A 16185-nucleotide genomic window follows, 5' to 3' on the forward strand; every position below is an offset into this window, starting at 1 on the left:
CCACCACTCTTGGCCTCCTTTGTATCCCCACTGCTGCCGTTGCATTATTAGACTCAATGTGAGAGTGGAAATTGATAGATAAGTAAGCACTGAGATTAACTTGGTTACGTCCATATGGTTTCTGTGTGCACTGAGAGTGGGGCCATTGAGCTGATCATGATACCAGATCACTCACTGCTCTTTATTCACTCTTAACCATGACATGCATGAAGCATCGTGATATAACTGACTCCCCAGCACCAGGGATCAGCTCCCCAAAAGACCTGGACAGAAATGTCCCAATCCTCTCTTGAAAAATTAATGAATAGAATTAAATAAAAATCAATCACAGCAACACACCCACACACACACAAAGATCCGTGAAATAGCCTTCAATGGACTATTGGGCCAAGAGCCTTTCACGAACGCCTCTTAAGGCAAGCAAAGCGCACGTTGGAGGTAGTGTGGTCAACACGTCACTCAGCATTTGTTTCCCTCATGCTCATGTCTGCACACAGCACCTGTTACTAATTTGAGGCTGAGTCGACCTAGAAGATGCCAAGGACTGCTTCTGATATCACTGGTGGCGGCTGTGGCGAGGAATCAAACCTGGTAACCAGGTTCACAGTGTAATCGAAATACCACTGCACCACCATTCTCCACAAAGAAAAAGATCCCCCGTGTAGCCTTAACAGACTGTTGGGGCAAGTGCTGTTAGCGAGCATCCTATGAAGGTCGGCACGGCACGCGAGGGGGTGGGTGGCCAGCAAACATTCCCGGCCGCCTTTGTCTCCCCAGTGGCGATGCTTAAACACCGCACCAGGTACTCATTTGAGGCGGAGTCGACCTAGGGGAGGCCCAGGGACCGGTGCAAATATCCGGCACTGTTTTTGGTCATGAATCGAACTCAGGTCGCTCTGGGTTCGCAGCGAAGCGGGCTAACCGCTGCACCACCGCTCCCCCGCTCCCCCGCTCCCCCGCTCGGGAAACACGCGCGCGCGCGCGCGCACACACGCGTCAAGTAACGCAACGGAGAAATCGCTGAAACATTAATTTCGTAAAACAAACAAGGGCGGGGTGGGTAAAATCCAACGCGTGGCCGTATAAATCAGAAGGTGGTGCTGAAGTGTTTTGGGGTCATTCGCGATCGAGGGGGGCCAGAGTGGATGGCAGATGAAGCTTGCAAACACGGTTAACATGAACCGTCGGGGTTTCTCCCGAGGAGACCCTTCATGGACAGGGGTCATGACCCCAAGAGCTTCAGGGCTGGCCCCTCAGTGAGTGAGGCCCCAATCATCGCAGCGTAATACCCGCCACAGTCGGTGTCTTCTACTGGGCCCTTCCCCCCCTCACACTCAGCCCACAGCAACGTCGCTGCTGCCTATTAAGTCGCCCTGCTTATCGATCGGCTGTGATTTTACGGTTTTACAGCGGTTGCGCCAATATGGGCCTCTCAGAGACAGCCTGTCTGTTGCCACGCTCGCAGGAGAAGGGCATTAAAGTCCATATGTTGTTGCCGCCGCCGCCGCTGCCGCGACCATCTTTGGGTTTTCGCCAAAACCAACGGCAAATTTCGCCAAAGCTTCGTGCTGTTTAAATTAAAGAAGTTATTGTAAACATACAGTACATGCCCACGCGCGCACGTGTCAAAAGTGAAAGGTGTGTATTAATGTTAGACTGTAGATCGTGTTCGAGTTGTCGAGAAACGATTACGTATTTTTACTCAAAAAGTTTAATAATGTTGGTACTTCATATATTGTTCACTTTTTGGAGGGGGTATTGCCCACCAAATTGTAGTCTCACCGCGCTACCGGCGTCGTGCCAGGAGATGGCGTGTCCATTGGGAACTCTCGCCGAGCCGTGTATCACTCCACGTGGAACTAGTTTTGAGAGCTCTTCAAACGACCTTTGCTATTCACATTGGAGTTGGAGGTGGCGGACTTCCTCGCGCTATCCTATTACAAATGTAAATGTATTTATTTTTATCGGAACTAACAAATGTGTCGTGGAAATTGCTACTGATACGTTTGGATTATTACATCTTTAATATACATCTCCACCAGTCTGTTATCCACTCGCGCATCGGAAATGTCAAAAGAGGAATTAGCAGAGGTGGGACAAAGTCATTGTTATGCAAGTCCAAGTCGAGTCGCAAGTCATCAAATTCATGACTCGAGTCTGACTCGAGTCCAAGTCTCATGACTCGAGTCCACATCTCATAGGTGGGACAAAGTCATTGTTATGCAAGTCCAAGTCGAGTCGCAAGTCATCAAATTCATGACTCGAGTCTGACTCGAGTCCAAGTCACATGACTCGAGTCCACACCTCTGGAAATTAGTATAATAACCTCCTGAAAAGATGCCTTGAGACTCAGTTACCAGGTTACCAATTCGCTTTTTAAAATCCAAATAAGTGCTGTTTATTAGACGAAAAGTTATTATTACAATTAATAAAGCAGGCAAACGGTTGTATACATTCTTCAAACAGTAGTTGTTCTACTCGCAAACAGGACATACATGTGTAGGTCTTTATTTTTGTAACAAAAGTATTTTTCCATAATAGAGGTTTTTTTTTGGGTTAGAGCGTGTAAATATATAAATGTGTCGTTAAAACCTACCACCACCTGACACAGGCAACTAATAAGGGTTGTCACGTAAACAGAACGTGGCCAATTCGTCACTAGTACAGCACACCGGTGTGTTGGAGAGCCAAGCCGCAACATTTACAATCTGAGTACGACGTTTCGCCACTAATTACGATGAGCTTCATCAGGCGACAGCCAGATTTGGATGATATTGGTCGCGAAAGCCTACGTGTTAAAATGTATTTTTGACGTAGTGAATACGTTACAACAACAACAATAATCAATATTAGTTACATGTGATGAGTTTTATTCAATTACATATGGTTATAGAGCAGGACTACTCTAAAACCCACGCCAAATATCCCAGTACACGATGCCAGTCATGGTCGCCACCGTGAATCAATCCCGCAGTGGATAACGGTAACTTACACGACTTACGCGCGTGCCATCTAGAATTATCTGAGTTAGTTCTCCAACCTCTTATTAAACACAGTATTTGGTGACGCTGCTGCTGCTGCAGCGTTGGCAGTGGTGTGCAAGCACAAGTAAAAACACAATGAACACGATCATCAATAACACCGTGTCCTTCAGAGGAAAAAATACAGAAACATCGGTGAAATATCAAGCAACGGCGCTTCTTCACAGCACATACCTCTTATTATAAACCCGGCTAGTGAGACTTCTGGGTAAAATCAACAATTAATTTTGAAAGCGCAGGAGGTATGCGCGGGCACAAGGTGGCTATTAGATCAACGATCATTGATCCGTCTCTCATTGACAACGCCCGACTCTTTCGGCGGGACCCCACTGCTCAACAATACACGGAGGGCGGCAGCGTCGTCGTCGTCGTCAATGCATCATCGGCCGGCAGCCAAGAAGCTTCGTTATCGTCGGATGAGAGCCAAGCCTAAGAAGGCATCACGTGCCGTGAGCGGGGGGGGGGCGGTGAGTAACACGAGACGACAGCGGCTCGGACGGGTTGGTGGCGAGCTGAGGGCTTGCGAACTATCGATTAGGAACTGTGACAAATTATCCGGGCCATCGGAGTTTGACCCTGTTAGCGTAACCTCCGACTGGCGCGTCAGGTCGTCCGTCGGACGGTGCTTATATTTGCAACGCCGCATTGTCTTGCGTATCAATGTTTCTTTTTTTTTTACTGATGGTGAAATTTACCACCAGCCAACCATGCAGGCTGAAGCAAGGTGGCTGAGAGTTGTTGAACGTCTCACACCACACAGGACGCTTAGGTTCCAAGAGTTGCAATTTTCAACAATAACAATCAGATGTGAGATTTGTTTTACGTACCGTATTCTCTGGATTATATTCTCTGGGCTATAAGCTTGTCCGGGAAGAACGATGCACAAAAAAGTTTGGGGTCACTTTGAAAAACAAAAAAATCCCCTAAAAGGTATGATTTCAAGAGCAGGGCTTTTTTAATGTATGTAACTTCTTTCGCACTGTACGTAGCCAACCGTGCTACTCAGAGGTGCGTCCAGGGCAAGTGGGACACAAGTGTATACAATATAAAGTTACAAAATATTGAATGGAAACTGGGCGAAAGAAAAGTGGCTGTGGTGGTAATAAAGTTGTTGACTGTGATGGGCGCCAATAAAGTTATTAAAAAATGGTGACAATAAAGGCCACGTGGCCCATTCTAAGATGCTCCCCGCAACTTTTGTTTCAAAACCACGCGAAGTGACTGCATCGCAATGTGGAGATTACGGAAGTGCTATTCACGCAGTGTGCCCACGGGTACGATACAATAACACAAAAATACTCATCCAGAAACCATTTTGCCAATGAAATCCCAAAAAATAAGCCACCTCGCTCAATGATATGTTTTGCATTCGATTTAAAAGATTGAGATGCGTTTCGCAGCACTCCTCATTTGATTCGGAATAGAGTTGCAGAGGCAGGGAGATGAGCAACAACAGTACAATGCCTCAACCCCTCCCGATGTCATCGCTGTCAACCCACACGGTTTTCTCGTATTCTTGGACAGGGAAATTGAGTTTTCAGGTCTATACAGCGAACAGCCGTTTCAATACGGGCAAAAAAAAAGTGTTTGTCTCTTTGTGTTTCTCACTCGTGATGGGATTTTGTAGGATGAACGTTGAGATTTATATGGGGCACGGGGTGACCAATAAGGTCTGAATTGGTCTGTAATAAGGTGGGCACTGACAAGGGGTTGACAGGTACGCGACGTTAGACGACTTCGAGCGACCACTTAGAGTTGAGCGCCCACCGAGAACGAGATGACGCGGCCTAGCGGTAGTGGCGTTCGTCGCTCGTCAAAGAGGTTCACGGTTTGAATCCAGCGGCCGCCCCGATTATTACCGCGGTGTGCGACGATCATGATAAGATGCCTACGCACTGTCTGCCTCACAGCTGGATGTTTAAATATCCCCCGACGTCGATCGTGAGAGGGAGCCCCGTTGCGCGCTAACGTCACGTTCCAAATTTGCCACGCTTGAATTTTACACATAGCAATCATCGCCGCCCCACTACCGGCATACTAATTCCCCAGGTGACTCTTGCAAATGAGACGATCCTGGTCTCTTGAGTTCTCGCCTGGTTAAACAAAACAAACGTGGACTTGTTACCTGAAGGTTTAACTCGGAGCGTCCGTTGTCAGCAGTTCCATCACCCGTCGGGTCTCAGGGGCTGCCTGGGAAGAGAACCGGCAACATCATCTCTGGCAGTCAATATGCAGTGTCTGCAGGTGCGCTTCTTTTGACGTGTCCAAGCCCCAGCTGATTTACGGTCACCCTCGTTACAACCCGCTAAGCGAGAATCATCCCGTCAAATGCCGCGACATTTGTTTTCACACACCAGCAACGCGGTGCGCTTGTGACCATCCACTTCATTGCCAGCACTTGTGAGTGACATTTTAACACCTAAGAGCTCCCACGTGTCAAGTTCATTCCCTTCACAAAGGCGTCAATCCCCCTCCCTCCCTCCACGCCACCACCACCTCCACCTCCAAGTGTACCCGCAAATTGTGCGATCCGCGTCACATGCCGAGATTCAGAATCCATTCGGCACAATCGCAGAGCAGTGCAACACGTCGTGCTAGAGGGCGGAAGCGGATGACGCAGAGCTACCACTGAGATATTGCTTGAAGTGACGTCTCGTTCACACAGTAGAGGGTGGCACTTTCTAACACGCTGCATTGCGTAATGTTCATTGCGTGACAGTGAAACCGATATATTTAAATCCCAGAGCTGGAATTCAGATATATCGGGTGCAGATCGAACATTTAATGTGATGGGGGCATTTTTGCATGGCCATTGGTGACTGAGCTGAGACCTTTAACTCACTACATCTCTGGCGTGCATTGCATCCACAAGCTGTGATGTTTCTTGTGGGAATAATCACCCAACACTCAGCCCTAGAGGGCCCACTTAGCACACTGAGCCATCTCATGGCCTAAGCCTCCTTTTAAATACTTAAGGAAACCATAATATACTAAAATCTAGCACTACGGAAGCATTGTTTTGCAAGAATATCCATTAATACATTTACCTATATGTTTTAGTTATGATGTGATGATACAAAAGGCTGACACAGACTTAGACGTTCTGTTAAAGTCAACGTAAATGTCTCAACTGTGTCGGACAGTTTGCGTTCCACGGGGTATTTCCAAACGTGCCACAAGTGTTGACGACGAACGATCTTGAATCGGAAGAAATAAAATAATCGACACAAGCGCGTGAAACAACCGACGCGTTCATTAGTTGCAGCGATGTGCACGTTCAATTTCTTTCGCCACCGTACGTAGCCAACAAACTAACACGCACACAAAAAAGGTCAGTTCTCAAGAGACGAGGGCCTATCCAGCGAGTCTACGCTGTAGGCAACTGTGTTTCGTGGCAGTCGTCGTTATACTCCCCGCTCGCGCGCGAGAGGCTACCCCGTCCCATCGATGCTTCGCACGCCGCGACGAGTTGGGTGGAGGAATTCGCTGCAAAAACCGCCAGCCGATGGGCTGGAAGCGGCGGTGCGTCTCGATCACAACAAAGACGCATAATTAAGCTGACCCTGGATCCCTCCTGGTCCACACCAGATAGACTGCGGCTCCCGGCTCCTCGTCCCAACGCAGACACCTCCATCCCTCCCTCCCTCTCTCTCTCGCCGTGTGTCTCTCACACTCAGCCCCAAGAGCTCCCGGGGCTGATACTTGTTTTTTTTAATAAACGCCGCGCGCGTTTGTTTTCGCCGTAATAGATTCGCGTTTGTCAGCGTGTCAAAACACGCTCTCGAGTGCTCGCGATGAGTCACGAGGCGAGATCACTGCGCCTTCATTAGCCGCGGCAGCGCAATGCTTCCGCTCACTTAACTAACGTGACGGTGCAGCACATTACATGCAATGGTTCGGTAGAGATTATACGACAATTACAATGGTTTTTTTTTTGACACGGATTTTATTTTTTTTACAATGGAATTTTCATGATTGCAATTGTGGCAGAGTGTTGGCTTGGATTGCAGCGCCGTGAGCGCATGGCTATTTTGCTTTGTTGAGACCAAGATTCCTGATTTTCTTCCAGGCAGCTTGGGGGAGCCAAAGTCCATAGCTGTTGAGACAGCGATCGACGGCATACACTTCCTTCCGTCCCTTGGTTCATTGCCGTTCCACGCATCAGGTGAGAGCCCATTCGGATCACGTGTCTCGTCCGTAAAGGGAGACCTGGTACGGGAACGTGGGGTGCAGAAGAAGAAAAAAACCAACCTTGTGTGAAACGTGTTCATGCATAAACGAGGTTGTGGAATAGAATGAGAGAGAGAAGCGTCAATAAAAATTAATCGGGAGGAAAAAAAAGTATAAACGGTCAAATGTGATGTCCTCTTAAAAAGAAAGCCGAAAAAAACTGCGTAATGTGTACGCTTCATTTGTATGAAAAACATAAAAAGAACATATTAAATCCACATAGCGTGTGAGCGAAAATGTATTTTATTAGTTGCTATGGTTGGTGGCTAAAGTCAGCCTCTGATAAGAAAAATAATTGTCACACATTTCGATGAATGATTCAACATGCAATTAAGTCAAAGAGACACTGTCACACGCTTAGAAAGACAAAAATCACCCAAATAGCCTAAACAGATCGTTGGGGCAAGTGCTGTTAGCGAGCAATTATGAAGGCCGGCACGGCACAAGAGGGGGTGGGTGGCCAACACCATGCCCAGCCGCTTTTGTCTCCCCAGTGGCGATGTTTACACTCCACACCAGGTACTCGTTTGAGGCTGAGTCGACTTAGGGGAGGCCCAGGATCGGTTCAGATAATCGTCACTGGTGTTGACCGTGAGCGGTAATTGAACCCGGGTTGCCGGGTTCGTAGCATGCTAACCACTATACTACACACACAAAGACAAAGATCCCCCGTATAGCCTTAGCAGGCTGTTGGGAAAAGTGTTGTTGGCGAGCACCTATGAAGGCCAGCATGGCACGTGGGACACATGCACACACACACACACACAGAGTGCCATGTGCTTCGGAGAGTTAAAATTCAACGTACATTTGTGATGAGTTTACTGTAATTAAGGATGAATTATGAGGGGCGTGCGGGACTGAGCAGAGCTGATTTAGATGCGAGATAGGAAGATGCAACCGCGTCTCCGAATGTCACTTTAGCTCACGTGCTGCATGAGATATTAACCGGAGCGCTGTTAAACCCGACTCGCAATGGCTAAGTGATCGCTCCGTTCAGATGCTCATAATTCACCTGTCCAAACAATCAAATACATCCCTCACTTTCTCTACATAGCTTACACAGGCACTGCGTTGTTTTACTTTCAGTAAATTGCACATTATTTACATTTATGAAGTGTTTCCATGTGCCGCTATTGCTTTATATAAATTTAAGGCAGCCGTTGTAATGGCCCGTTACATTTATAATTCACTATCTTTTTAAGGGAGCCACTTGGCAGCTTTGTGCCATGCCTGGGAGATATGGTGTAACCATCCCTCCATAGACACTTTAGATGTTTTCATGAACATCTAAAAACCCATGAACAAATCGTTACCAACCTTACCACACAACTCAACAATACCATGTCCAGGTTCTGTATAGTTTTCAGGAAATATAGGAATTTAAGAATATGTTCAAAAGGGCATCTTCATATACTTAACATGATTTCGCAGGTAGAATTATGAATCAAATTAGATGTTTTTGGATCTCAAGCCACGTAATAATCTGAGCACATTCTGCATCGTTAAGAACCTCCACCACATGAGCCACAGCCAGACAAATTGCCACGTGCATAAGCGCTTAACGTGCACATTATCGTTTATTTGTACCAACCTCGAAACAAAGCAGAGGCTCCCTGAGTAGACTGGCTTGTTAGCCTGTAGTTAACATCTCACCACGGCGGCGAGATGTTAACTACCTCACCTGAGGTACAGGAGGTCGTGGGTTCGATCCTGACACTGACGCCTGTATATTTGGAGTTTGCATGTTTCTCTCCCCGTGGTCACGTGGATTTTCTCTGGCTCCTCCGATTTTTCTCTCCACATTTAGAAACATGCGCTTAGTTTATTTCGCTGCTATAAATGTCCACGTTGATCTACCATTTGTGGCCAGGTCGCTTCTGAAAAAGAGCCAGAGAGCCCAGTTAACCTTACATGGTAACATGCTGCTGCCGCGACCCTGACCAGGACAAGCGGAGTGAGCAACAAAAGAACGAATCACTTTACATCACTTTGGCAATCCACTGCTGGATGAAGGCCTCTCCAATGCCGTTCAGTCGTGGGGGCTTTGTTTGGCCATACTTCACCATGCTGATCACTGCTGGTTGGCGAAGGTGGATAATCTAGGACCAGTTTACATATCACTCACATGCACGGATGTTTTCTGTGACCGGGACTCGAAACCCAGGTCACCAGGTTCAAAGCGCACTGCCATATCGACTGGACCACTGCCCCACTGCTATGCCTAATTGTATGTCAGAGTTGAAATTTGGGCTATGAGGCCACAACACAATCAATTGAATGCAAATGATGCCACGAAATGTTGACCACCCAAAACACACAATTATTTAAATATCTTGAGAGCCTTTGACCAAATCACTAGGCGTGTGCCCGATCTCGACAGAACTCAGAAGCCAAGCCGTATGAGGCTGCATAGTGCTTCGATTAGTAACCAACATAGCACACACAGCGAGTCACAGGCACGAAGACCTACGTGGTGACCAGTAGAGGGGAGTGCCGAAGCCCCATTGCTCCACTGTACTTCTAAGCTACCACGCCTGCACTCCGCGGCCTTCACCCACCCGCACTGACCAGCGTGGTGAAGTACGGTCGTTGAACCTCCCACAACCCATGCCGTGCGGGTGACGGGAGGTTGCTTAAACATGCTTCACCATGCCGGTACGTTGACATGGAGCGGCTGCTAGATTTTTGGCAGGTACAAGCGATGAAAGGCCTACCTCGCAGCTCGCCGGAGAGAACATCACCTGGGCCCTCGAATGCATTGAAGGGGTTTCACACTGCGGCGTTAAGAGTCTCATGCGTTGCAGGGGGCCATGATTTGAACCGCTGACTCCGGAAGAGATGTGGGAACCACCTCACCGCCTCTAAGACCACCTCTCGCAGCCTGGGATAAATAGACGACACAGGGCGCAATTTGCATCGCTCAATGCTCACGCTGTGAATGCTGAATGTACATGTGTGTTGAACTTCTTTCGCACCATACGTAGCCAACCATGCTAATCGGAGGTGTGGGGGAAGGAAAGCAAACTAAACGCAAAAAGCTGTTAGAAAGAAATTAGTTTTCTTCCAGTGGCTTCCTAACATTGCTAGACATTGCAGAAATTATTTGAAAAATCTCGCTGGGGCAGATTATACAAAAAATCAGAAACGGACCTGGAAAAAAGTGGGAATTATATTGGACGAGTTCCGTGATGCGATCACGTAGATTGATCGGTTCATGACAAAGATTGAGCTTCGAAGTTAAATTATCATTCGATAAGCAAAACTTGTTAGCATGGGGCCTAATAGTTGACGCTTCACTGTGATTCAATGAATTGTCCCGATTTTATCCTAAAATCGGTTGTTTTCATATTGAGGTGAGGTAATAATCTTGAACGTTTGTTATCGGCACTTGTATCAGTCCAGTCCATCACGAACGCGCTGATAACGCACAGGAAGCCATGGGAAGTTTTGCCAGTATCAAAATGATGAAAAATAAGAATAGACTTTACCCTTTCTGGAAATAAGTTTCAAAGACAATGCATATATTATCAGAACGCGTTTGTTTGCGTGTTTTGCTACAATTATGTGCGGTTAATCGAGAATTGGTGCCTTGCAATAAATATCTATTTGGTGCGTGAACATCTTAAAAGCCTGTTATATTGCCATAGAAGGTCAAGCCTATTATTATTTTATTCATAACATCGTAACCTCGTTGGACTAACACTGTTTAAAGTCCATGACAAAACTGGTTCACACTGAAATAAGGATCCCAATAGAGGCCTCTAGTGGCTGCCAGATCACACGAACCTGTGACACACAACGCAAGTCACGTGCAGCCCTTTGTCAATAATGTGTTAGTCACGGGTTTTTTTGGTTTTGTTTTTGACCACTCTTCTCTACACTGGCCAGTGTGAGCTGATGAAGGGGAGACTCAAGACCAGATCAGATATCTCTTCTTACCGACGTTAACCACGGCCAAGATTTGAACTCAGGCCTGCACTGGTGTCGAACAGCGGTGCCCGCTACGCCACCACATCGTCCACCAACGTTTTACTCCGTTGCTCATAAGGTGATCATAAGGAGAACAAAAACGAATATTGATTCTTAACCCCCGCGATTCGTTGTTGTGAGCCTAATAACCGACGGTCGCCGATGAATAAATGCATCATTACGCAACTTCTTTTCAGCATCTGATTTGCACCCCTTGTTGACCGACATTTCCCAGCGTTGAAGACGCAGTAGGCTTACGCCACCAATATTATCCACAAGAGGTGTTTGGGTTACATCGAGTAAATATATAAATGCGTTAAACCCACCACCACCACCCAACACAGCCAATTAGTAAGGTTGTTCACGTAGACAGAACATGCCAATTCGTTACTCGTACAGCACATCGGTGTGTTGGACAATAATTGTTGTGGGTGACATTGGCTGTGTCGGGTGGTGGCGGGTTTAACGACACATCAATATTTCCGCGATCTAACCCAAAAACCTGGATTATGGATTCCCCACGGTTCTTACTCCTATTACTACGACTGCTGCTGCTGCACAGTTTTTGACGGCTCAGCTCTCCGAGGTGTTTACAGGTTAGGGCCACGATGTCGTTCGCCCGACGTTGCCATGCTAAGCGCTGAAGAAGCTTCCCAGCGCACGCAAGGGTGAACCGTCGGACTTCGTGCCGCTTCAACGCGCGGCCACAACCCAAATGCGCCACCCGCGGAGGAGCAGTTCACGCGATTCTTATCCATCCGCATTTATTTCTGCTTGCCTGCCTGCCTGCCTTTCTTTCTTTCCTTCCAATATGCGACGTCAGTAAACAACACGGCTCCAATTAGTGCCATTAGGACACTTGACAAAGGCTCTCCCACCAAGTCCTGGAGGAGCAAGGATGATTGGCATCGTTAATTTGTTTGACCACAGAGCCGCGAACATCTGCTGTACACGGCGACTCGGCGACAACCGGATTAACAATTCAATTCGGCGCCCCTTTTCCCCACCGGAAAACCTCCCCCCTCCTCCCATTAAGATTCATTATCTCCTTTGCAGGAGGAGGGTGTGTGGGAGGGAGGGGGGGGCAAGGGAAGACCCAAGTCGCCATAATATACATAGCGACAGCTATTTTTTTTTGCGTGTGTGTGTGTCATCAAGCACGCGTCGTGTATCTATTTACACCATTAAATCGCGGGGGTGAATTGAAACGTTCCTGCGTGGGATCGCGACGACAACGCGGGCGTCGCGCGATGTACCACGAGGGCTCTTGTCAACGATGTCAAGCGGCTCGTCGGCATCTGTCTACGTAACAGGTGGCAGGCGCGGTGTGGGTCATTCATTCCCTGCAGGAATTTGCGGGCAGCAGCAGTAGCAGCAGCGGCAGCGGCGGCGCCAGAAGTTGCATCGTCGATACCGTGCAAGCTGGCCCTTGTGGCAAAGCTCACTTACGTCTCAGCCATAAAGCCACAAAAATGCCACCCCGACCACCCACCCACCCCCTCAAAGGGAGTGCGTTGTGTGCGGTACTCCTGCTGATGCTGCGACTGTCACGTAAAATAAATGCCAACGTAAAGTTAAAGGTACAGGCCCGCGTTGTGCTTGGCTGGCAGAAGAGCCCCCCACACCCCCCACCGCGACCCTCCACGGGAGGGACTTCGAGAGAACCCCCCGGATTGTATTTTGGCCTACTCTTCCATGCTGGTCAAACGTCGTGGAATAGGCATTAACCCACCGAACACGATGTATCCATAACTGAAAAATGTCAAGATTATCCGTGAAACCAAAACAATGCCTTTCCTCCCTCCATCATCATCAAAATTAAGTAAAAGAAGAACAATCTATTCAAGGAAAAGCAGCATTCAGTAATTAATTAATCCATGTAGCTTTGCTTTTAATCAATAAATTCACAGATGTAGTTTTGCTTTGATTTTATTTTTTTACTGAATATGATGGAGGGGAGGGGGGGGTAATCTTGACATTTTTCAGAATGTTAAAATCTTTAGAATGTGTAAATCTTGATTTGCAACTTGGCAGAGCAGCATGGGGGGGAGGGGGGGTTGTTTTTTTGTAGGCGACAACAGCGTCGTCAATAGCGGGAGCGAGCGCGATAATAAGTTCAGTGTCGGGACGCTGCAGCGGGTTTTCCGAAACGCGTGCTCGGGGCTTGCCATCACGTTTGACGAATGAACCTGCATCCAATCGGTCTTTTGGCCATGTGGGATCATACGCTGCTCAAGAATGCTAGGGGCGTAATAGTGGCCATTCATAATGCCATCAATAAAAGCCAAGGGCCCCAGGACCCGTCGCTTAAACATTCATCTGTAAAAACGGCTTGCCACCTTGCCCCGTTATTTGATGGGGCCCAGTTGACGGGGCTTGTAGAAAACGTCTCTTCTGATATGTGTAAAGCCTCGACAAACGTCGCAGCCCCAATGCGTGCGTGGATGGAATCAATGCTGAACGATTCCCCATCGGTTTTTTTTCTCCCTCCCTCTCTCTCTCTCTACAAACTATCGAAATCGAGCAGCGGGAGTGCGCTTCCGATTGTACGGTGAACGATGAGCACAGGTCGACGTCTTGAAGCGGCTCATGCTCTGCATAAAAAGGTAAGAATTTCGCCCGAAAGAAGGGCGCAAAATTGCATTATTTTCTCGGAGTAAAAAAGTATTCATTATTCAAAGCGATTTATGTTTTGGGACGTTGTTATTTGCAGTGTGACAATTTTAGCAACGCTACTTGACAATCTGCGGGGAATGAAACTATTTGGAAAGCATCTCATCGCTTTGAAGTTTCACCAACATTTGTGTACGTTTCAATTATTAGGAATTGCATTGCCCTTTTCATTCACAGAGTAAAGACTGCTAGAAAAAAATGCTGGCCTCTTTGATTTGAGTTGGACCAGAGTCATTGTAATACGGTTAGTGATGGTGGAAAGTCTTAGGAGGATGTTAAGTTTATGCGCACGATCTAATGCGTGAATCGTGAGCCTAAGAATTTATTTTAATTGATGACTCGTTGCATCGTTGGTTACACGTCCAGTGGATACATCGATGAGTGGTTACATCACGCGATATAATCTTACACTCGCTCACTCATTGTTGCTCCTGCATCGCAACAGAAATGAAAAATTACAGACTGTACCTACATATCCAATAAAATAACAACTTAGTTATATTTTCATGACGTGTGACTTCCCACGACGTATAAGACAGATGTACTGTCTAAATATATATGTTATTCCACCAGGCGAGCACCCACTCAGACTAATTCAAACATCTTCATCAAAGAGAGACTGCTGGTTACCAACTCGCTTGGAAGGTGAAATTAAAGTCGCGTGATCTACCTGCAACCACACACTTGTCACTCAAAGCGTTATGGCAAGTTCAATATCCATCTCCAAGTCCTGTCTACGTTTCATTTGCAAGTTAAGACTCCTTGTTGCCGTTTGATCGTGGTGGGTTTTTTTTGTACTGCGTAAAGCAGTCCAATTAAATGCAAAAAAAACACGTCTCGGGTGTTAAATTGCTAATTTTTTTAATTTGACGAATCGCATTTCAACAGATCCATAATTAAAAATGATGGCACAAACAGATTCTTAAACGTTGATTGCATAAAAAAGTTTAAGCTTAATTAATTGCTCAAATTAGTCAGATCGGTCGCAAACATCTGTATTAATATTGGAAGGATAATGTAATTTTGACTTGTTCTATAATTAATTGTATATCTTACTGAAATAAAATCTCTTTCTCTCTCTCACACACACACATGGGTAATAGACTTCATCCATATGGGTCATGTCATTCACGTCTAAACAAATTACGAGATAAGCGGGGGGAGGGGGGGGTGCTAGCCGTTACAGTCGCAAATAAGAGCGTCAACAATGATTTGGAACCTTCGCCCAAAACTGGGAGTGACAACTCAACCGCATGACAAATCATTGCTTGCGAAATGCGCTAAGTTGCTCATTATTAAATTTTACTTTACGACAACAAGAACAACAACAACAACAACAACTAAATATCCAAGCCACATTAGCGCCGAGTGAAATCCAATTACGGAAACATAATGGGCAATGACGTCGCCTTACGCAAAATCACAATTCCCACATTCAATATTTTACCACCACCTGTATAATCACTAGGGGGGGGGGCAGGGGGGGGGTTGGGAGGAGTGGGGCTGGACGGGATGGGATGGCCAGGGGTGCTGGCAACCAATCAGCGCCCACAACCGCTAAATAGGATGGGGGGGGAGGGTCGAGGGAGAGGAGGCTGTGTTAAGAACTGTTAATAATTGATAGATAAGCCGGGTGATGCATCGTGGCGACTGGAGGTGCGGCAGAGTGTTTGATTGAGCCGCGACCAATTGAGAGGGCGATTCTTGAACGGACTCGAGAGAGACTTAGCAGTCAGTCAGCAGGGAAGAGATCGGGGCGGGGGAGGGGGGGCATCTACAAACTGCGATTGAACATCACTGTTACAAATGCCTAGGAAATTGAAGGAAGCGAGAGAGAGTGGAGGGGGGGGTGTGAGAACCGGAGCTGGTACAAGCTTGGCGTTTGGAATGCGCAACAGAAACACACAGAAGGAGGAAATGACGAGGCGTGTGGTGGTACAACTGCGTAGCTCTGCGCCATCGTGCCAAACAGCTGTGTTTTCAAGCTGTGCCGAGTGTTGATCGGCATGATGATGTCCGACGTTCCGCACCACGTGCTGGGGGCTTCTCACCCCCCCTCCCCCCCAGCAATCCTCTTCCAAGCACGTGGAACGAAACGTCGGGCATCGTGTCGAATAGACGCGCTGGTGTAACCCTCCCACCCCAAACCGACAACGCATCGGAGAGCCACGCGATTGGCTGGTGGTGGCAGTAACGCCGGACTAACCGCTTGACATTTCGTACAGAGGGAAGGCTTCTCTCGTTCATGTTACGCATGAGAGGTACTCCTCCC

The 16185-nt window shown here is 47.4% G+C and overlaps 1 protein-coding gene across 21 annotated transcripts in view; it reads right to left on the reverse strand.

Moving 5' to 3' along the window:
* Positions 1 to 16185, reverse strand: part of LOC144936193 (uncharacterized) — a 109473-nt gene that overhangs the window by 81449 nt on the left and 11839 nt on the right. For 15 of the 21 annotated variants that reach the window (XR_013637402.1, XR_013637399.1, XR_013637398.1 and 12 more), the window contains one exon: positions 5167 to 5231. The exons of 4 other annotated variants lie outside the window; for them this stretch is intronic. The gene's annotated coding sequence lies outside the window, so the exon portion shown is untranslated. Of the gene's footprint in view, positions 1 to 3450; positions 3471 to 5166; positions 5232 to 7033; positions 7251 to 9985; positions 10153 to 16185 lie in introns of those variants that run through there. 2 more of the 21 variants (XR_013637406.1, XR_013637401.1) reach the window with 2 other exon arrangements.

The sequence above is a fragment of the Lampetra fluviatilis genome, chromosome 15 (genome assembly GCF_964198595.1).
Source record: "Lampetra fluviatilis chromosome 15, kcLamFluv1.1, whole genome shotgun sequence".
In the NCBI taxonomy this organism is placed as follows: Eukaryota; Metazoa; Chordata; class Hyperoartia; order Petromyzontiformes; family Petromyzontidae; genus Lampetra; species Lampetra fluviatilis.